Consider the following 24,877-nt stretch of genomic DNA (forward strand, 5'->3'; position numbering starts at 1 on the left):
ATTCATATTTTACAAGTTTACACCATGGTAAATGTTACTATCTACTTTTTCGTAAATTTACCGCAGGTTGATTCGAATGATTCGTAACATATTTAAGTTTCGCAAATTTGTTAGTTCGATCTACGTAACCGCTGGAGATAGAATTTCGTCGATTACCACAGTGTGTATCATCAAATTTGTATTTGTTTTTCACCAAAAAGTCGTTTTCGCGAAAATGGCAGATTCGCAACTTTGCCGTGGATGGGACGATATCCCTACTAAAACTCTATCTATAACAAACATCATACATTCATAAATATGGAATCAAATCGCTGAAAGAAACTATAATTCTCACGCGTATGTATTTCAATTCATATTTGGCTCAACACGGACAATAGTAATTCCTGATTAGTACACCAAAGCTTAGTTGGAGCTATTAATTCGCCCGACATTATGGTTGGAAATGTCTCGAGATGATATTCGTGTTATTATAAAAATAAATACACATGGATAAAAATTGATGTGTGTAAATTGAATTCCATGTCCAAATAGGTTATGGTTATACGGTTTCAAGTCATATACCAGGGGTGGCCACACTTTGTTTTTCTAAGATCGACTAGTTGATAAAATTATTTATGGCGATCGACTGATATCGCCTGTAATTAAATCATGCGAGAACAATAAAACCCCAATTTTTATAATTCAAATAATATGTATTTCGAAAACACATTTTATATAAAAAATAGCGATACGAAAAAATCGAATTAACCACAATAATTTATAATTACTATGTATTTCACTTCTAAAAAAAAGTACACATCAACTGTAATTTCGATATAGTTACACAATTTACCTGTATATCGAATATTAGAAATCTTAAAATTATTTTTTTATTTTCATCCGAAACTTTGCATTGCATATTTTCAGTTTTTTTTTGTTATTGTACGTGATATTAAGCTAGCAGTCAAATAATTATCATTAGTCAATCGTGAGCGATACTTCGTTTTGATTGTATTCATTGAAGATAATGCCGAGATATGCAGAACCAAAAAAGCAAGTTAAATATGCTGCAACTTTCCAAAAATGTAGATATTTATTTTCACAAATTAGGGTCCAAAAATTATCAAGACTTAAGCTTAAAGCTCTAGCTCTCAGGACCACATCGCATTGTAGTGACAATATTTCTCTATCAAGTGTGGCAATGTGTGTAGAATCGATATCTAATAAAACACTAATTTTTATGGCTATTTCTTCCGCGTTTATACTATCATTAAATGGAAACGACATAAATGCAGCAACATCTAATTTAGTTAAACTCCGTTAGCAACGTTGATATGTGATTGAAATACTGATTAACCATTATATTTTGCATATCTTTCTTTACACTCGGACCTCATATTGTCATCATTTTTTTAAAATCACATTCCTTTAATTGTTGTTCAAACAGTGAAAGCTTGGTTTTACATTTATACAAATTGATGACTTTTTTCCCCCTTGAAGTTGTAGGTTCAATTGATTTAATTTTTCTCTAATGTCAGAGAAAGGCAAGATCAAGCAACCACGTTTTGTCATCTGGTTGATGATATTCTGTTCCCTTTGTTAAATACTGTTTAATTTCAGGTAACATATCTCTGAATCTACTCAAAAATGTAGCCCGATTAAGCCACCGTACATCTGTATGTAACAAAAGTTCACCATATTCTGATCCACATTCTTCTAATAATGATCGAAATTGCCTCTTGGTAAAGCTTTGCCGTTTTAAGGGATGGAACGTCGAGTAGTTTTGACTCATTTGAACAAGAAATAGTACAATATATTATTGTCCGTGATCGACCAAAAATACCTTCGCGATAGACGCACGGCATCCCTGCCATATACAATACATACTTTTAACGCTAAGCCATGGATCGCAAATGACGAGTAAACCATTTTTACAAAAATTGTTTTTTCCAAACCATTTCAATTACAAAACAAACCGTACCTGAATACATGCATAATTATTTTGCTGACTTAGGAGGACTTATATTGCTAACCGTTAAATTGTTTGAATAAAACTACAAAATGTCGATGTCCATCGAATAAGCTTTAAACGTACGCAAACCTTCTGTAAATTTTAAGCTATATAAATCGATATGAGATACACCATATAAAAATAATTTTTGTGAACACATTTACTTACTTTTACACGTTCCGTTTACTAAATAAACATCATAAGTGGGATATGTCATACATCAATACTGTCGTCTGAAGGCACTTGAATTGAACGAACATGCACTATGTATATGAAGATGCCAAAAGGAGAAACTTGGGGCATGCAGTAACAATTTAATTGACAATAATTACTGACGACAGTAGCACGAAACAAAAAAATCTTCGCAAATACAAAATTTTGCAGAACCGATTTAAAATAAAATGAAGTATCCTTGTTGAAATGGAAAACGATAATGCGCCACTGAAGATGTGTGCAAAAGTTTAAAGTTAATAATAGTGAACAGTGTGAAAACGTTGGGAGCGGAAGTAAATGAAGTCACTTCCCGTAGATGGAGACGGTTCGGTGCTTCAGAGATTAACATTGTACAAAATGGTATTTTGCGAAGAAAGTACATAATATGGAGGATTAGTTTATGTTTATGAGTATTATATCACTGGAAATAAAGATGTATTCATAAATCTTAAAAGTTAAACATTGCACAGCTTTATCAATTACCCAGGTCCTACCCTACTATAATAGGTACCTACTACTAAACTCAGTGTCGTGGAGCGATGTACCACTCCAGGTAATTTTATAATAATGGCAAGACGAAACAAGGATAATATTCCGATACACCATGCACCACTGTTTCGCTTCATTGTTATGCATCTGGGAGGGGGGGTACATATCACGCTGTGTCATAGGTACAATGTATTATCATTTATCACCATTGACGACAGGCCTCCCGAAGAGGTTAATTAACAGATGTTTACAAGGACTGGTTGTCACTCATTCGTCCAACGTACTAGGTTCATTCTATGGATCCAGACATCTTGAAAAGTACCATTTGAACCGGCGACCCACGGCTTCAGAAGCGGATATTCTACCATCCGTACATCGCTTCGTACGATTCGGTAATGATAATATGGCGAGACAGCGATACACGAATGAAATTCGTGACATCGCTACAAGTTATTTTACAGTAAATTCTGGGTTAATCTGCGGGATAATTGCGTTAATGCACAGTAAAAAAAACACACACCAATCAAACCTGAATAATTCCATATGTTATAAATAAATCACGTTGCTTACTAAGGAGAGTTAAATACTACTGTCGACTTACCTATATCATGTATAATACATTATTAAACTATGCTTTGTATAAATACCAAACTGTATCTCGAAAAACTGCATATTAAGTTGTATAGCAAAACAGCTGAAACAATATAAACTTTTCCAAACAGGGGAAAGTTCCAGGGCCAACCCCCTACGGCCTACATAATAAGTCGAATTTGTTTCGATAAAAGCGGTTGAAAATTTTATTTACTTCCCCCTTTCCCAATTAAGGAATGAATTAGAGGTCATCGATCTTTGCGTTGAAAGGGTTACACAGTCAAGGAGAAAGAGACGACACGACACCAAAGCGCCAACGGGTGACTTATCCCAGGGGGGTGGGTCAATCGATACCACATCGTTGTTTTCGCTCCAAAGTACTGCGGTGGTCACTATTCAGAGCGGAGCCGATAATGGGTGTATTGGGACACCGTGATGGCACTACCCGCGACACGTGAGAACATCAATACGCGGGTCATTAGCCGCGGTGTTTAATGAAAGTTTCGAAATATGTATATAAACACTAAACACGTCTTTGCCGAAGGATCTCATTGTACGTTTCACTCGTGCTAGGTTTATTTTATGGCGTGACAATTTTAACGGGTATAATTCGAATCAAATTGACACTATCAATGTGTTGTTAATTATATCCACTGTCATATCGCATCTTCTCTCCGATCCGTCGATCAGGTCATCCCTCCATTTGTGTTTGTTCAAGAACTTTACAATTCTACGAAACTATTCTGTCCTCGATACTAGGATGCTTTGTAGTCCTCCGGCGTTCTCAGAGACCTGCAAAGGCGCTACTCTATTAATAGTACTGTGGTATCGCTAGTTTATTTTATACGTACTGTGGACTGAGTTTAGTCTTGATAATAGATTGAATTAATTTCTACTCAGGGACGACACGGGGAACCACTGCACCGGATATTGGGAAGATAGAATTATTGGTCGTGTCAATTATTAAAATATCCATTTCTAAAATGTTAAAATTTCCCACAATTCGACGACATGAATTTATATTCGCGAATAGGTCAGGTATAATAGTGGATTTTGCTGTTATAGAAAATGGATTAATATTTTTGAATGTTTAAATTACCTTTATTTATTTCAATGTTTTACTGGCTGGTAGTTTTACCACACAAACACCGGTCCAATGTTGTAATAGTTGTTGCCATTCTCATGTTATGATTGTTAATGCATTCGTGTATAGTGTAGGTATACATACTCTATCTATAGCCAGCCTTAACTCAGTTTATTCTTCCAAGAAAATTATTTAAAAATTACGACTGACAGGTAACACATAAAGAAAAATAAGTAATGCTATAAAAATAAGATTACTTTATTAAATAAGACGTTATAAACATAGCTTCACGATGGAGAGCTTTTCCTAAAATGCTTCCTTAGCTCTAGCAGTCTAGCACAACAAAAGTGGTATCTGACCTAATAAAACACTCATTATTTTACCCAGTAGACATCATGGCATGCATAAGAGGATCTATCTACTAGATACATAGTTACTTATCTAACTATATTTGAAGAGGTATGTGTACTCCTGTACTCCATCTCTGCCGAATATGTCAAAAAATGCTTGAAATTCATTAAATCAATTGTATTTACAAATACATAATACATTAAAAACGCAGAATAACTAACTGACAACAAAAAATATGCTAAATATATTAGGAAGAAAAGGACAGAACCAGCAGACCAGCGATTGGGGGTGATAAATGAATACATTTAAATTGCATTACCTGATTAAAAGAATACAAAATACACAGTTAATCCATATATTTTGCCGACTGTTAGTACCAGTTTAGTCAACTCTTGACATTGACCTGAATAACGACATCACTGATCAATATCCCTCCCTTAAAAGGAAAAAACCCAGTTCTGCCGCCAGTGGAAGAATATCCGCATCTGAAGGCGTGGGCGGTGTAGCAAACTTGCATAAATGTTGATTTATCACTGTCGAGTTAATGATTCAGACAATTCAGTGACCCTAATAGATTGAAAAAATGGCCAGCAACCATTTCTCGTTAAAAAAAAAAAAAAACATTTTCGAGAGACAGCCAAGATCCACACCGGATTGTGAGAAAAAGAGCAATCACCGAGAATTGACAGTTGAAGCATTTTCATTGTTGAAAATAATGTAGGCAGGTAGGTACCTGCCTACCTACTTTTATTTGTCCAGTAATATTTTTGACGTAGCATCGCGTTGGCATGCCGGTCTAATGAAAACGAAGTCTCCCGTCTCACAACTTTCACCCTCGCAGTGTAATAAATATTCATAATTCTGAAACTTACTTCGAAACTTGCCCCCACCCCTCCCACACTCATATCACCCACCCGGTTGACAGATAAACGAACCAAGTCGTTGTTTCCATTTGCGATATTCCGCGCTACCCTTCTTTTGTTGCCACTGGTTGGTTTACTGTACATGTTCTCGTAATAATAAATGCATAATGCGAATCAGTCTCATGAGCCACACGCGCATCTGCCATCCACCTTTATAACTGCATGAATAAACTTCACATTTCACAATTCACATTAAGATTTAATTTTAGAGACTTTTGGGCTTGCATTTTATGTAACCTGAAGTACCTACGCCACCTAATAGTGTAATACAAGCGTAGTTCAAAAATTATGTCGAACTTGGTTATTACGAGGAAGATGGAACAGACTGAATTTGCTAGTTATAAGCGTTACTCGTTATATCAGAGAATAGGTATTTTTAAATGGGCGGTCACATAACACAACAAGTCGCAATTCAAACAAAAATACAATTAGATTTTTTCCCGAAACAAGCATGGCAATCATAAACTACTGAGAAGTTGTTTATTGTAATGAACGCTGGTAGGTACCTTAGTGACTTTACAAACCTTGGATTTTTTACATGCAATTTCAACCATATTATGCGTGTATACTTTATCAATATTGTCGGCGAAAACACCGATTAGGTAGGTACATGGACACTTAACTAGACTAGTCGGTCGGATTTTATTGCTTAGGGTCGAAATGTTTTTAAACGATCGACACATCCAACAGTTTTAAGAAAATTTTCGACCATATTTTAGCTCGGTATAACCGATAAGTAGATAGTTATAAAATTGAATAAATGTAAAGAAAAATGTTTCCTCGTTACATCCGAGATCTCGCTATATCCGTGATCGTAATAACCGGGTTCGACTGTATTTATGTGTTATTATAAATGGCCGAATGGGTGTATTTCAATATTAGATCATAATCTAATATATAGAAATCAATATTTGTTTGTTTGTTCGTATTTTATGCGATGCCATACCGTTCATCCGATTGCGATAAAACTTTGTCAACTTATTGCTTGCACTTGCGCGAAGAGTATAGGCTATATCTTATATATAAAAATGAATGTCTGTCTGTCCCGTATGCGTTCCTATACCATTCATCCGATTGCGATGAAATTTTCGTTAGTGGTTGTATGCACACCCGCAAAGGTTACTGAATTAGTACAAACATCTTTTTCTTCTTCATTCGTATGCGTTCCTATTCCATTCATCCGATTGCAATAAAACTTTCGTCAGTAATTGTGCCAACACCGGCGAAGATTTCTGAATTAGTACAACCATCTTCTTCTTCTTCTTCTTCTAGTCATCTTCTTCTATTCGTATGCGTTCCTATAGCATTCATCCGATTGCAATGAAATTTTGATCAAGTGTTGCGCTCACGCCCGCAAAGGTTTCTGAATTGATACAACTATTTTCTTCTTCTTTTTCTTCTATTCTATCTTCTTCTATTCGTATGCGTTCTTATACCATTCATCCGATTGCGATGAAATTTTGACCAGTTGTTGTGCGCACGCCCGCAAAAGTTTCTGAATTAGAAAATCATCTCCTTCTTCTATTCGTATGCGTTCTTATACCATTCATCCGATTGCGATGAAATTTTGACCAGTTGTTGTGCGCACGCCCACGAAGGTTTTTAAATTAGTACAACCATCTTCATCTATTCGTATGCGTTCCTATACCATTCACACGATTACAATGAAACTTTGGTGAATTGTCGTGCGCATGCCCACGAAGATTTCTGAATTAGAAAATCATCTTCATCTTCTTCTTCTATTCGTATGCGTTCCTATACCATTCATCCGATTGCGATGAAACTTTTGTCAGTTGTTGTGCGCACACCTGCGAAGGTTTCTAAATTAGTAATATATAAAATACAAAGTTTGCTGTTTGTTTGTTCCATCCAATTTTGATTTTTTTTTTACTAGATATTAATAACCTAAGCATATCGTCGGTGTTTTGTAAAAAGGGCGAATTAACCAAAATGTTACTTTACAGGAGGAGGATTTTTAACTTTTGACATTTATTTGTTTTTTACCTGTAGATGATTATAAATATCTAACAAGTTTATAATAAATCTTAGAAAGAATACTGTCATTATAATAGGTATTATTATATAATATTTTAAAAGGCCTAATATGTCACATTTGCTTTTTATTTCGTGTTTTTAATTAATTTAATTTAAGTTGATTATCGTTTTTAAGTACTTTCCTGTGGAGATAAAAATTCGCCGTTTTTACACAACAAAGCTAGTGGGGTACATATTGTATTTTCATTAAAATCTCGATTTCGCCAAAATGGTTGATTCGCCCTTTTTACAAAACACCGACGATATTTTGGATTCGATTTTAATTTAGCGTTCTTTTGTTTGACCTTTACTACTATTAGAATTATTTTCATATTGCCATATTGTATATTGAATAAATTAATTACCTCTTATTATTTTTTGAATATCTAAGATAAATATAACCACGAAGCGACCCTGTGCGAAGCCGGGTACTTCAGCTAGTTTCTTATAAAATATTGTGTTTAATTGTAATATTAATACAATGTATTTCCACTTGTACATAATGTCGGCTAAAATAATAATAAAAAATATTGAAATGTGTGAAGTTTTTTACCATCAGCTAAGTCTCATGTGAGGCTTATTTAGCTGTACATTAGTGTGTAATGAGTGGTGGACTGCTTAGGCTGGAGCTACACCTTTTTTACACATTTATTTTTACGACTGTGGCTGCACACCTGGTCTGTATTAAAGAACGTCTCCAATTAGCGATTAGCCGATCAGCTACGGGCGCTACGGCTTTCCGTGCAATATTTGTCTATGCATACTTGCTAGACTGCTAGAGTAAAATAAGTGAGTGAGCAAATAAGGTTTCAAACTATGTCGTTGATAAATGGCTGATTTTTTCAAAAATTTGTGGACTTGTTTCTTAATCAGAGCAACTTATTTTTTTTCGCACACAGGCGGCTGTCTCTTGCGGCGCGTTTAGATAGTGATATCAACGGAAACAACGACGAATTGAATTCATACAGAATTTGAAAAAGTCATACTTCACTGTGATTTATTGATTTTCAATACCTACATAACGGCCAACGAAGGATAACGCTTGGTTGAAATGAATCGTTTCCTGAAGAGTATACAAACCACCCATCCAGAAGATTATGAAAATCTTGTAATATTTACCGACACGTAGGCTAGTCGCCCATGAGCTATCCAATAATACGATCTACTATACTATTTATAGTGGAACTATTTCACCTTGAACGCAGGCGCAGTTACAATTTTCTTTTTGTATGAAGCAATTCATAAGAGATTATGTGAGTATTCTTACGGTTGCTTTCATCGACTGTACATACATCAACTCACATGTGAAAAATAAATAACCGCTGTATGGCAAAGATCAGTTTTTTGTTTTGTTACGCCAAAGAAGTATAACTTCCTAAATACTTAACGTACATAAGTACACACACCGATTTTTTAAAATTAAGTATTATTTTGCTTATGGCAGTTTCCTTTTGCTACTATTAGGTGTATGAATGTATGTCATGAGAATGGCCATCACTCGACGAAACGTCTATGGTAGGAGAAAGTAATATTACAAATATTATCAAAAATAACACTAAATAACAATCGGTGAACAAATCATAAGAACACTGACTTTAAAGAATTATGAAATCTAGTATATTAATTTGTGTACTACCTATACGGATTTTGTTTTTTGTACACGTGCATATTGATTTTACTTTTTTTAGACATGTAAATAATATTGAAATATGATATAACGAAGAATATAAGAACTATTTAGGAAGGATCTACACAGAGATAGTAGAGGATAGTTTTCAAAACAGTGGAAAACATTATTGGATTCCGTCTACTATTTCAAACTTGTTATCATTTGACGAAACCTATCATTCCACGACCCTGTCTCGCACCAAACAACAAGAAGTCTCGAAGAGAAAAGTTAAAGGCGCCTCGCAGGCCACCCTCCCCAAACCCTCCGGTGTATGCGCGTACTCCCAGCCCTGCCGCCCGCCCCCGAGCCCCGTCATCGTCGGTTAAGTCGAAGCAAACTAAACTTTGCCGCGCCGAACAACTTTTCGGATTACTTTTGTTGCCCGAAATTGTTATAATTTCTTTTGAATAACTTTGCGGCGTTTGTTATTAGGGCGGCCGATTCTTCTTGTATGCCGGGTTTCTTGGAGGTTTCTTTTCGCAAGAACATTTAACTAAAAAAGACCACTTGAAATACTAATTTAATTATTCCATTGATGTTAATACAACGACTGTGGTATTTATTATATTATGTATTGGGTTCATTATATTGTCGTTGATTCATTTAAATTAAATCAAACATAAAATAACACAGTTCACAAATACATACCTACGTATTAAATCGATGTTACTCGACAATTTAATGAACGAATGAGTGAATGTAAAGTAAATGCATCAAGTAGCCTATGCATAAGTAATGTCTATTAGACATAGGTACATAAGTAAATAAGTGAGCGTATGCGTTTTTTAAATTAAGTACGCGTAAAGGTACCATGTGTTTTATCTCCCCAGTTATTCAATATATGGAAAGCATATTATAATGCGAAGAGCCCTAGATCAGCGGTCCCCAACCTTTTGGACCTCGCGGATCACTAAACTCAAAATCTTGAAACCCGCGGACCACTCACTATCACGTATTTTTTCCACACAAATATTATATAGTTGTAAAAGGAATCAAAAATTTAAGGCCTTTTCACTCAACACTCGGTACCTACTCATATTCAACAGAAAGCTAATAACGAGATCTTGATACAGACGAGTGGAATTTACTTTTGAGACCATCGTCGGATGATAGATCAGTTAGGCTTTCTTTTTCTTTTAATGTCCAAATTACAATTATCGATTTTCGTCGTAAATGGATCTATTCTCCACGCATTTCCGTGTCTGTGATCCTCTTCCTTTGGATAATAATGACAGAAAGAGTCAGTGAGCGACTGTAAGTGCTGTCGAACAATAGTTATTACCTGTCGATTGATATCTTCCTGTTTCACATAATCATCAAAATTAGGGAACATTTGCAGTTCTTCTTCAGCTACGAACTATTTTGCTGCTGAAAGAATAACTTGACTTCTTGGCGTAGGTCAAACAATCTAGTTAGTACTTTGCCCCTCGACAGTCATCTCAACTCGGCGTGAAGAAGAAGATGAGTATGCTGAAGGCCCATTTCTTCACAAAGTGCTTCAAAGATTCGAGAATTGGGCGCTTTGTGGCGAATTTGATTACAATTATAATTACATCAGAGAGTAGGTACTCCGTGCATTTCTGGAGATATTTTTTTCGCAGCAAGTTGCTCACGATGTATAATGCAATGAGTAAACAAGATATACGGGTGTCCAACGTCTTTAACTTTTGCAATAACTCCTGACCGATGTCCAGCCGTGCTTGCGGCACCATCTGTGCATAACCCCACACATTTCTTCCATTCTATACTGTGTTCCAGGAAATAACCATTAATTGCATTGCAGATTTCAGAGCCGGTTGTTCTACCCGGCAAGGATAGCGAACAGAGGAGTTCTTCCTTTAATTTCTTCCTTAACACATTGAATATGGACTGACGACGTTATAAGGTTAAAATTGCAAAAAAAAATATTATAAGAATATACTGAAATTTTTTGATAAATACGAAAATTGCAAGTATATTCAAATTACTCTGCGGACCACCAAAATTCTCTCACGGACCACCGGTTGGGGACCGCTGTCCTAGATCATTGCCAAGGCGGAATAACAATTGGTGGCCAGAAAATAAACAACTTAAGATTTGCAGATGATACCACACTACTCGCTGCTGATGAAAGAGAACTCAGAGTTGCTACAGCGGGTAGAGGAAGAGGGTCGCAAATACGGCCTCCTTATTTAGGAATAAGACCAAGTTAATGGTTGTTGATCGGGCAAACCTTCTATCAACAGCAAGTACACTCAAGAACCTCGAAACAGTCGGATGAGTTTGTATATCTGGGATCGACCATCAGTGGAAAGGGCGGATGCGATGCGGAAATAAGAAGGCGCACACAGATTGCAAAAAATGCAATGACCCGCCTTACCACTATATGGAAGGATCAGGGAATTTCGATTGTCAAAAAAACGATGCTTGTGCAAACATTAGTGTTCTCGATATTTCTATACGGAGTCGAGTTGTGGACCCTGAAGGCAAGGGAACGGAAGGCAATTGATGCCTTTGAGATATGGTGTTGGCGCCGAATACTCTGTATTTCTTGGACGGAGCACACGACGAACCAGTCAACCATCCAGAGACTGAAGATGAAGGAACGGCTCTCGACAATATGTCTAAGAAGAATTCTGCAGTTTTTTGGACATATTGTCAGGCGCGGACCGGACAACCTGGAGAGACTGGTTGTTTTGAGTAGCCTTCAAGCAGAGGAAGGGTCATGTGCGCGCTGGAGCGATCAAGTAAAAGAGCCGACTGGGGGCACCACCCAGTCTGCCCTGAGAGAAGCAGAAGATCGAGAAGGATGGAAAGTTTTGGTCGCTCAAAGGATGGCGAAATTCAAATGTGAACACGATTGACATAAGTAACATCCTATACTTAATGACTTCCGTTACGACGTTATAACGACTATTATACATAAGAGTCCTAAGGCCCCCAAGAAAGTAAAAGTTAAAAAGTTTGTACCTACTTAGAAGATTGGAAACACCGATTCCTTATTGTTTATTTAGGAAGATATTTATAACATCACTATTTTATTATTGAGCATTGTGAGGTTAAAAAGTTTGTACCTACTTAGAAGATTGGAAACACCGATTCCTTATTGTTTATTTAGGAAGATATTTATAACATCACTATTTTATTATTGAGCATTGTGAGGTATCGTGCACTTGCATAACGGTCGGGTCTGTCAACTATGTTCAGACGCGGTGAATAAACGCGACCGACATCCCTTATTCAGGATATTATCGTATGTATTTAAATCCGAGAGGGATAACAACCTACAGTAGCTAGCAGCTTGACATTAGATCGAAGAAATCAGTCTGTGGCCTCAAAATTTAAGCGTCGTAAATAGGACCCGGCTAGAGTTTGTGAAGAGTTAGTTGATAAGACATGATTTTGGAAAAGGGTCACACATTTTGTTGCGATATCTCTACATGGACCTGCCTAGCTTTGCAAGGGATAACAAAATAAATACTCAATTAAAAAAGTATAAGTAGACAATGTATTTTAAGACGTAACCGATTACTTACAATTTCAATTTTCAATTTATTTTTTTAAACATATTGTGGACATTAAAAATTATAAGTTTAAGACGTTCACAACATGACATTTATAAACAAATAAATATAAAACAGTATTATATAAATAAGATAGGTACAAGGAAGTACACCAGATGAGTTAAGCAGACCCTATTTTAAGAATTTATAAAACAACGTCCACCTATACTCATCCTCACGTAGGTGGAATATATCAACACCCGAAGCAATTTCGTTGAACATAGTTATCGCCCTCCCAATTGGCATTACCAGTGGCAGGTTGGTTCTGCACCTTGGGAGAATAAACAACTAACTGATGCTCTCTATTTATAAGATAGTTATCAGGGACACACAGGTCAACACTGCCCAGAATGGCAGAGTTCTCATTTATACCTCGTATAAGTCGAAAAAAATACGTAGCTAAATAAAGATTCCTCCTAAATTGCAAACTGCAGTATGTAAGCATGCCTAAGAGAAAGTCAGTTGGATAAAGCCACGGATAGTATCCATACAACCTCAAGTAAAGGAGTCTCAAGAATTTCTTCTGAACCCCCTCCACCATAAGGCCATACTTCAACTGATGCGGTGCCCAAACAATAGACCCACTCTCAAGTCTGCTTTGAACTAAAGAATTAAATAAAAGTTTTAATACCGTAACATCCTAAAAGATCCGGGAAGTAAGCATGACGAAGCCCAACATTTTAAGCGCCTTGTTACAAATGGTACATAAAAATAAACGTTACAAAAATATAATAAGTATGTACGTATTTATAGTATACCGCTACCTGAAAGCAACGGTGAGATAAAGGAAAATTTGTCGATTTTAACATAAGTATGCCAAGCGAATGCTCAAAACTATACCTACGTAATGAATCCCTGAGATTAAAAAAAATGTTCCCACAAAAATGAACCGTAAGCTTCAGGGCAAGTGGGATATTTGAGATAACCCACTGTTAATGTTATACAAAAAATGTTACCATTATCATCTATAAACCGCAGATAATACAAAATAAACAAACAAGTAACTAGGTATTTAATTTGTATGGGGAAAAAAACAGATTAAAGTTCAAGTATTTATTTATGACTTATCTCACTGTTCCTTACAGGTAGTGATTCCTAAAACATATCTTGGTTCAGGCGACAGGTTACCTGAGCTATGAAAGAACCCCAAATCCCAGTAAAGTAAATGGTCGAAGCACAGTTACGACAATGTTTTCTTCGCAACCGTTAAATTGGTTTGCGCCAAAGTATTTAATATATCAATGATGCGTTTTGCACTTAATTGCAAAACGTGCTAATATTTTTTTCCGACCACGTCCGATCCTAATAGGATCATATGGGCCTCCACAGAGTAGAGGTTTAGGTTTGTATTAACAGATTTTGTTTTTTACGAGAAATGGATGTCAGCCACTTGCTCAACCTATTAGGTCCACACCCTGACTCACACACAAATTGAAAAACAATATGTGTACTTGCCAGACCCAGGATTCGAACCTGGGACCCACGGCGTTATAGTCCGACGCTATAAGCTAAGGCTATACCTCAGTGGAGGCATGGTCTAAAAAGATCGTGGCTAGGCGATGCGCGGAATGCGGGTCGCGGGTGCAAATGACGCATGCCGAACGAAATATAATTTATCATATAAATCCAACATGCGTCTATTTAATGTTCTGTTTATTGTTCTATTGGTATCAATAATAATATATTCATTGACATGTTTTCTTTTTTAAGTAAATGGGTAACGTTTTTAGTCATCTTTACACGATTCAAGAATTAATACCCCCGTCGCCATCACGAAACAAATTGACCTCGACGTTCGCTCTCCGAATGCCAGCGAGTCCAAAATTTCGTCGCGCCTATAGTTGAAAATTATTTGCCGTTTCACTGATGTATCTATCGTCTTAAGACGCGCGGCCACCGTGGACTAATATTACTCACTCCAATATATAAATTAGCCAAAACTACGGCTAGTTATTGTAAGGAAGATGTAACGTCAAACCTACAAAATGTCCAAAATTGCAACCCATAATATTTTATACTAGTTATAAGTACACCGTCTCCGGTCACAGATCGTTACATATCACATTAAATTTCCTTTTGTTCCGCCAGAGCCGAGACGGATGCAGCGGGCGATGAGGCGCGAAACGTCTGCGGTCACGGTGTACCCACTCCAATGGCCGAAGTCAGTGATACTTTCTCATTTGCATGTGAAACCGTTGTCATTATTTTGGGTGTTACGTTAGCGTACTTACCTTGCTTCAAGTTAACAACCATTTCTGTACCACTGAACCACTGAACATATCTGTATACCAGAGGTAAACTATTGCAACTCCAAAAATCGTGAAATGGAGTTATTGTTATATTGTTACTTCATTACTTATCCTGCATACGTGGTAAACAGCTGTAACTCATATTACTCTTATTATAAAAGTTAAAAATGTCATTGTAACTCCATAACTATTAGAGGTAAACAACAGTAATATAACAACATACACTAATATACAGTAATATAATAAGTAAACATACAATTCTTTTGATGAAACTTATAATCCGACTACAGCGGTAAACAATGGTAAGTCCATGTTACAATTGTTTAAACCTCGGAGCTCATTCGCACGAAGCATCTGCATACCAGAGATAAACTACGGTATATCAAAATGACAACTTTACAGGAGAGACAAATTTGTGATTTTTGTTACTTTCAACTTCTGGCATTCGTGAATAGAAAATAATCAAATTTATTTATTTATCAAAACAAGAATATTTTCTCGGGTTCTATTATACTATGTATGAGAGACTGTAGAGTTTGAAATAAGGAACATTTTGGTATAACTAACTCAATATGTCATTTTTTTCGAATTAGTGTCTTCTGCCAGAACAGTGACGTTATTATCTACGTCAGAAAATTGTCAATAGAAAAAGAAGCCATCGCATAATCAAAAATAAATTGTTAATACGGGCAAAATTTTTATTGCAACTCAATATGAATGTGAAATTTCAACGCGATTTATTTTTATACGGCTGATAAGAATATTGACCGAATAAATACGTTATCAAAATTCAGAAGGTGCGGAATATTTATAGAAATGATAACATTTCTTACTATGAATCATCCAAACGTATATATAATAATATACTGAAATATTATTTAGCAAATGGTAAAATGACATCCCCACACACCGCAACGAGAAGATAGTAAGTACTTATATTATATTTGAAATTCAAAAGCACTAGGTATATGTTATTCTATACATAACACTACATACCTGTGTAAAACTATTTCGGTAATTATTTCTGGTAAGTATACAATTTATTGTCATTTTGCCCCGAGTATCCAAATAAAGACAATTATAATGTGAACCTATCTCCAACAGGAACACTTCCATGCATATCGTTAATCACGGACCAGGTTTTGCCTCTCAGAATCTTCAAGCTTTATATAGACAAGTGGCATCACCTTTAGGGGTAAGTTGTCATGAAGGAGGCACTCGGCACAGTCATATGGCTCCATACGACTTAAAAAATATATATTGTTTAATACAACTACTGGTCGACATCAACCACTGATATTTTTGGCAATTTAATTCAAAAGATCGGTTGAGTAGTGTAGTTTTGTTTTTTTTCCGACGACTAATGTTTTACAGTAAAAACAAAACAATGAAAAGGTTGGTCGATGGTGTGTGTGCGGATGGCGGCCGTACTAAACACCTGTCAGCGGATGAGCGCGTACTCATTAGGCATTCGTACGTATTCGTACGCATACAATCCACGAACCGAATCATTGTTTTGTTTTTACTGCACTTACTTTATACTGACCAAATATCTATATAATTATAACTGTCGTAGATTACGCCAAATTACTGACTGAGAAACCATGGTACCTATTGAATGTGTAGGACCCACATCCATGGACATCAACAATCTTTGCACCCTTCACCTATCGCGAAAGTCGACATATATTTGCGCAAAAACTCAGCTCAACTTAGTATTCTTCAAGCATAGATTTAATATAACTTCGTCAAGTTTTTGCAGTTGACCCTCCCCCCTTACGGCAGCATGACGTAAATTGTAAACACTTGGTACGCCGGACGCTCTGCAATGAAGTTCCTAATTCCGCAGTACTGACAAGATGCCATTCAAACGATCACAGCTGTGTTCTATAATTTTTGTCCAGTTGAAGTTTATAGCCTTATCTTGCATGCTGAGGTTCACGGGCAAACTGTTGCCCAAGCATAAACCGTTTGTAGGCGTGCTTGTGTTTCAGACTAACGCACAAGTCTTGATGTATGTGTATGACATAGGGAAGTACCCAAATCAGCTATAATTTGGAATTTAAAAACAAATTCGATCACATACTTTCGATTAATATTTGATAGTACCTATTAAGTGCTTGTTCAGAAAATTAATTAACATTATAATCAGCCTACATGCACCTAATCCATTACACCAACATTAGCTGTGTTTACATCAATCAACAAGGACACAGCTTTCACAGTTAAGTAGTGTAACATAAAATTAATTACCTTATCATAATATTGATGGAATTGTGATACAACGATTCACGCACTCACTCACTTAGCACACACAGCCAGATCCTGAAACAAAATAACAGTATGGTTGATTACAAGTTGTTAATAAGAACGTATTGCATTTTATCTCAATTCATAGTACCTATGCGGAGCTGAAATAAAATAATGACATTGAAGGAATTTTAAAAGATTGTCCTTTAGGAGCTGATGTTTAAAGGCACCCCCTATTCTTGATAGGTGCCAGTTTTAAAAAAATACTTGCTTTGATATAGGTATATTCTGATATAAGTAGGCACAAGTGTGTGGTGATATGAAAACTACTCGTAACTCATGCTGTACCTTTTTAGGTAAGGTAACCCCACCCATCATCCCTTTAATCATGAAAATGAATGATTATTTTATTGTTTAATTTCTACATTGTTTTGGTCATAATTATACATAATATATATAATGTAATTCATTGCTATAACACTATAACTTATAAGTTATAAAGTAACGAAATATATGGCAATAATATTATTTTGGACCTAGACCTAGGAGGTGAGACATTGTTGATTGTATTACAAATCGAAACACCGATTATTGATAGCATTCCATCTCCATATCTATAAAAAGATTGTGGATCTACATTGTACACAAGCATAAAAATACCGTTAAGAATAGAATCAGTATTGACCATTGAGTGAGCGAGGTGATACATAAAAAACGTCTAGTGTATTTAAAAATGTGGTTGCCGTGGGCTGCAAATCAATCTCAATGCCGGTCGTGAACAAAGGTGTGCATAAATTATTATTATTGAACACTGCCGATTTACGTAATAATTTTGTTCTTCTGCGAAATTATAAATGCCAACAACGTGGACACGATAAAAATTGCAGTCGAGAACCTATGTTGTCCGAGCCGCACACGTACATCCATGATACAAGTACAAAATGATTTCGTCGGTCGAGTACAATATTCAGAAATCAGATTGTCATAAAAAGATACAAAAAATAAAAACAAATGACGTAGATGTGTTAAGGTTAAATGATCGCTAAAACACGATATTAGACACAAAAAGTCTACGTTTACGGTGTTTACAATATACCTCTTAATTGATCAGTTGATCACCCTTCATGAAACAAATTCGAGTACCTATTATTACGTATTCGTTATTTGTGCATATACAAATAGGATAAGAGTGAAACCTATCAAATGTCACTGAACGGCAAAAGCTTCATGAATGACAATAGCAGGAAATATAAAATATGTATAAAATATAGCATTAATTCACTAAAAGACAAGGTCGGTTTCATCACAATGGGGCAGTCCAGAGCCGCTAAATTAGCCGAAAAATAATCTAAAAACATCGAGGAGAAACATTATGGTAGAGGAATGCGCAAATTGGGTGAGCTTCTCGTTTCTCTAAGGTGAATGCTTTTCTCAGTAAGTCCCTACATCTCTGCAAATATATAACTAAGACGAAAGATCATTGTCCACATTTAACGATATAATAATTATTTGCGAAAAGCCATTAGCCAAAATAGATTAGGTTCACGTATCCTAATATCAATAAAGTCTAAAACAGTACTGGAAATAAAGTTTAGTAGTTTAAAATCTTAAAAGACTCCCAACGTCTGTAACAACATCAAGTAAGTCGAAAGCTGAAACACGTTCCCACACACATACACACGTTATAGTTTTATGATGTATGTCTATACATAAACATGTAGATAGTTTATACTTATCGTATTACAGGCGTTAGCATTAGTATTCGCGATACCGGTTAGCACCAGTACAGCGTAGCCACACACGGCTTTAGTCATCAAATCGCACTCGAATAAATTATGATCTATATAATTAAGTCAATAAATAGTATTAATTGCCTACCATTTGTTATAATTACAACTTGTCTTACATTGTAACTATAGCCTTATTTATTTATATTATTTAAAATGGTTAAGACTTTTAAATTTAACTATCATTGTCAATATTAGGTATTGTGTCCACTAACCATGACTTCGATACAAGTTTGCAACAGCAATACCAACATTGGTAACTATTGTAATGCCACTCATCTTAAATCATTAAAATTTGCATATTCCAATAAATATGTAATCCGGATTGGGGAATCATCCTATGCTATCTATGCGACAATTATTACATTCTAATCCGTCAACGTATTCCTTCGTATTCAACGTATTCCAACGTATACATTTCGCTACTCAATGCAAAAAGTAACATTACTTTACACTGAGTCACATCTCACTGATTAATGGTGTATATCTTTATTAGGACACTATACACATGTAAAAATTACCACTATCTACAATTTAACTTAGACGGGTGAGATCTCCAGGAAAAAGAAGTCCAGGCAGAAGGCGAATACCATGAATGAAAAATCTGACTGAATTAGAGGGCATGGTTTTATAAGAGCCACAGCATCCTTGAACCGGTCAGCGGTTTCAAAGGTGGAAATCACTTTAATGATTGTCAATCTTCGCAGAGGAGATGTCATTTAAATACATATTTTTATCGCAACCTGCATAACGACTTATTGATTGCATCAATAGTATCTATCGTTCTTACAAGATTGTAATGTATTACGATACCGATAGTAAAGTCATTATAAAAATTATCAAGCAAATTATTTATGTACCTAACAACTTATGAATTTATTATAAATCGCAAGTGGAGATAACAAAAATTATTACATTATATTGAATAACCGGTTTAACCATCACTCGTATAAGTGGACAGTGCAAAGTATAAATAAAATAATTTACATAAGTATTGCGGGTCAGATCAATAATTGTGCAGAATAAAAATAGCTATCATGATAAAAATGTTGATTCTTCAAAGTAGCTAGAGTTACTCCATACCACAAATTGTATTTTTGACACTAATTAGTTATACCTATGTGGTGTGTGATGAAACAAAAATACTACCCTTACAACTTAATAAAGGGGCGTGCTTCAGGAACAAAGGGTCCGAGTAGACGACGAATGTCATATAACTAAAGAATCCAAGTTCATGGTTCCATGATGCCGTGTCCACATTGGCAACAAGTTGCTGGCAACCTCATTAAATTTCACGATAATTATCATAATTTATATGACCATAAATTATTTTAATCGAAATTTAATGAGGTTGTCAGCAACGTGTTGCCAATGTGGACACCGCTTTAGACTCATAAGAGCATAACTTAGTTGTTCCGGTAAGCAGTCTCAAATGTAAAAATCGCTTTGATAGCCTTCGTAAAAAGAGACAGGACTTAAAACAAGAAGTTGACTCTTCAGTGGTTGTGAAAATGAAAATAATACAAACATTTAACAACATTGCAGGATTATTCGGGTTTGATTGTGGCTTAAAAGTTATAGTCTATTGATTTTATTAGAAATAACAAAATATTTTTAAAAGCTTATGCAATTCCTAATAAATGTCTCTCCATCAAAAATTAGCAGTGAAAATAATTAATAATAGGTACAATTTTCGTATGTTATTACTTATTATAGTTTTGCCAAATTCAAAATTAACATAGCCAGATTAGTAATAATTACAAAAAATAATCTACTCAATAACAACGCCACATACATAGAAAAAAGTTAAGCATGGGTGTCCGTCCATCCTCACTATATCAAAATAGTAGAGTACCTACATGCAAAACTATACACGAGTCTGTTATGAAATAATATTGTCATTATTATGAATCTGTATGAATGTACTAATAAAGGCCGCGCCAAACTATATAATATTATCAATTGTAGGTACCTACCACAGAACAGATTAATAAATATAATTCTGATAGGCTATACCCCAATAGGCCCAATACACTACATTTTGACGCAGGGTTTTGAATGTGTGAACGTCCTACGAAAATGGACCACACAAAATAGTCGTGCAATAGTGTGTGATGCAACCTTCAAATACACCAATATTGAATGAGCGTCAGTGCATAAACCGGGAGCAATTGTCAGAACGAATGCCAAGGGTCTTCTTGACGCGTGTTCAAGTTTATCACATGTTCTTCCACGCTCGTGACCGGGTGCCTGTTACTCCACACCCGTTAGGTATTTCAGCTCCCATTATTTCTGAGTTCCCTGGTCCTTCTCCTCCAAAGCTCCAAAGGCTCCTTCAAAGGAGCATCACTTATGTATGCCGTAGCACCCCAGATGACACGTATATCTCTTTAATATCCATTAATTGATTAAATTTGAAGTAAAATATAAGTGTTAAAATAATCATTATTTAACACGCTCGGTACCGCAAACGAGAATCCTCGTTATATCAATAATTACGCTGAGTACCGCGCGCGAGGATCCTCGTTTTGTTGCGCGTTTTTAAATAAATATGTTTACTGTGACATCTATGTATTTCCAACGAAAACATTTGACATATCCTGTTAGATTTTAAAATTCAGTACCAACTGGTATAAATAAAATATCGATATCTGTTTTACCTTCTGTGATATTATTAAATAAAAATCACAATTTTATTATTGTGAGACGCCATTTTTGATCATTCTCTTGTGTGACTTTACCGAATTACGTACTGATTTTGAAGACGAAAATTACAGTAATAAGCAATAAATGGATTCAATAAGGTAAGAGAAATAATTTATCTATGATATTTTATATAATTATTTATGGTTTCTGGCAATATAAATTAATTTTACGTGTTTCTTCATGCACGTAACTTTACTGTCAAAATTTCCGAATGCAAAGTTTGAATGTTCTCATTATTTACCAATCCCTTTGATAATGTGCCGATATATTACTTTATAAGCTTAGAATATTGAATTATTATGAATATTCGATATATTTATATGTGTTTGAACTAGTATTTAGTTAATTATACGTGTTTTTCCAACATTCAAAATTTCTTGACTAATGGCGATTTTTGTTGTTGTTCACAGCTGTTCCAAACCAACCGATTTGCCTCCAGAGGACAAAAATTACATAAATAAGCAAAAAAAAGGATTCAATAAGGTAAGATAAATAAGTTATCTATGATATTTTATGTTTATTGAAGGTTTCTGGCAATTTAAATTAATTTTACGTGTTTCTTCGTACACGAGACTGTACTGTCAAAATTTCCGAATGCAAAGTTTGAATGTTCGCATTATTTACCAAATACTTGATAATGTGCCGATATATCACTTTATAAGCCTAGAATATTGAATTATTATGAATATTCTATACAATTATATGTGTTTGAACGAGTATTTAGTTAATTCCACGTGTTTTCCCAACATTCAAAATTCGTTTACTAATGGCGATTTTTTTGTTGTTTACAACTAATCCAAACCGACCGATTTGCCTATGATATCCAGATAATTGACTGATCAGCCACGTCACAAGATAATAATTTATACGCAAAATATAATTTATATAAGATAATCGAACATTTTGATGAAGCCTCATGTTTCCCAAGAATTAAATTCTGTTTACTAATGTGGAATTTTGTTTTGATTCCAGCCTATTTTCACGCATTGTCATGGGAGGCCTTTCGAACAGGCGACTCTGAGCAGGATTATGCATTCGAGTTATTATATGACTCTGATTCAGATGTTCTACTGGATGCCACCACCGATGTCGCAGACATCACCGATTTCACCGCCGGCCACTCGAGCAACTTTGAGGACGACTTCAACGGTTTCATTAACCGCATTACAGAGGTGCTAGATGAAACCAGTATGATGTCAGGAGTCGACACGTCCGAGGACCTACTCCCTGGCCCATCTCGGACAGAAACCAGAGGTCGAGCGGGTGGACGGCGTGGAAAAGGAAGTAGGGGCGGTCGTCCCAGAGGCAGCCGAGGAGGAAATATGAGGTTTAGTGCCAGTGTTACTGAACCGTGGTCAACAGAAGACTACACTCCAGCACCTGGACCGTTTACTGCTGACCCAAGTGTAAAAGTGAATGTTGACGTTCAGTCTGTTCATTGATTTTTTTTAAATGTAACCCTAGTCGTAAGTTAGAATTTAAAGATTTTTTAGTAGAGTATTCAATTTCTTTAATGTCTTTTGGTACCGATGTCTCGTCTTCTCCAGCTCTGAGGCATCATGTGGCGCTGGATTAGCCTGTAAGGTTATCTGAAGACATGTCCAGACATACCTTACAGGCGATTCTAGCGACGTAGAAAAAGGCATATCCATCAAGGCTATGCAAGGTATATGCCAAAAATAAAAAAAGGAGCGAGACTCGGTACATGTGTAAAGAGTGTGATGTTCCTCTTCACAAAAGCATCTGCTGGCAGAAATATCACACTATTCGTCATTATTAAACTGTTTTTGATTGTTCCTGAAAGTTTTATTTAAATATTCCCACAAATAAGCCAATAAACCAAGATTATATCATTTACTAGAAAAAACCAATTTCACTCAAATTTGTCCGGGAATAGGGGTAAGATTTATAAAAACCTGCCGGGGCTGAAAGTGTTAAAACAGTGTCTAGTACTTATGCGTTCATTTGTTGCTATCATAATTTTGGCATGCAGCGTTCCTGTCACCTCTATGATGCTATGTTGGGCCACTGGTTTCCCGATGACGTCGTTCCCGAACAGGTTATACACTATTTAAAATGTTATCGCGAATGTAATTCTATTGATAGATCGTGGGATAAAATTCGGCGACACCACATAACATAAAAATAAATACAAGTATTATTAATATTATTATATAATATTATGCCGGGTCCACACCGAAAACAAGTCGCGCGACAACTCGTTAAATTTTACGATAAGCATGATAAATATCGTAAAATTTCTTAAGCAATTATGATAATTATCGTAAAATTTAACGAGTTGTCGCGCGACTTGTTGCCGGTGTGGACTAGGCATTATGCATACACGTTTAAGTTTTAAAAACATAAACGATACACCATTCGACAGTGCAATGGAATGGCATATGAAATAGGACAATAAATGTTTCGAATTCATACACTGTCGATAGAATATAGCATTAGATATTATTTTTGTTTGTATCCCAATAACGATGACTGTCGTTCGGCTTATGCTTACGGCAAATCGTCCGCCGAAATCGACCAAATATTTGTTTAAATTATTGGTAAATACACAAACGCTTAAAACCTAAACTAATAATTGAATGGGGAACTACTGCTAGATGATAAATTCAATTACATTCCTAATGTACAAAGGACACATACCCACAAGTATGCAGATGATACGAGATAAACTAAAAGACCTTCGATCTGCAAATGTGTAAACTGAGGACTACTTTAATGCGGGTCTCGATAACGATGCATTTTGTAATATGACTATAACGAGGACAGAATGCATGACGTGGCTGATGCAAGAATATTCAACTGCACCAAACCGGATTTTAAGTTCAAAAATTCCTCAAGGTATAAGTAAAGTAACTACGCGATAATTCCTAACATACAGATTTAATGTATGGAGTGAAATAGTGTGTCAATAAGTATACAGATTTAATGTATGGAGTGAAATAGTGTGTCAATAAGTATACAGATTTAATGTATGGAGT

The 24,877-nt window shown here is 35.6% G+C and overlaps 1 protein-coding gene across 2 annotated transcripts in view; it reads right to left on the reverse strand.

Annotated features, from left to right (window-relative positions):
- The window catches only part of CtBP (C-terminal binding protein), a 93,033-nt gene that overhangs the window by 34,166 nt on the left and 33,990 nt on the right, over positions 1-24,877 (reverse strand). For both annotated transcript variants that reach the window (XM_085953638.1, XM_085953637.1), the window contains exon 2: positions 17,389-17,460. The gene's annotated coding sequence lies outside the window, so the exon portion shown is untranslated. The remainder of the gene's footprint in view (positions 1-17,388; positions 17,461-24,877) is intronic.

The sequence above is a fragment of the Rhyacophila brunnea genome, unplaced genomic scaffold (genome assembly GCF_057557595.1).
Source record: "Rhyacophila brunnea isolate RB1 unplaced genomic scaffold, BYU_Rbru_1.0 scaffold_4, whole genome shotgun sequence".
Classification (NCBI taxonomy): Eukaryota; Metazoa; Arthropoda; class Insecta; order Trichoptera; family Rhyacophilidae; genus Rhyacophila; species Rhyacophila brunnea.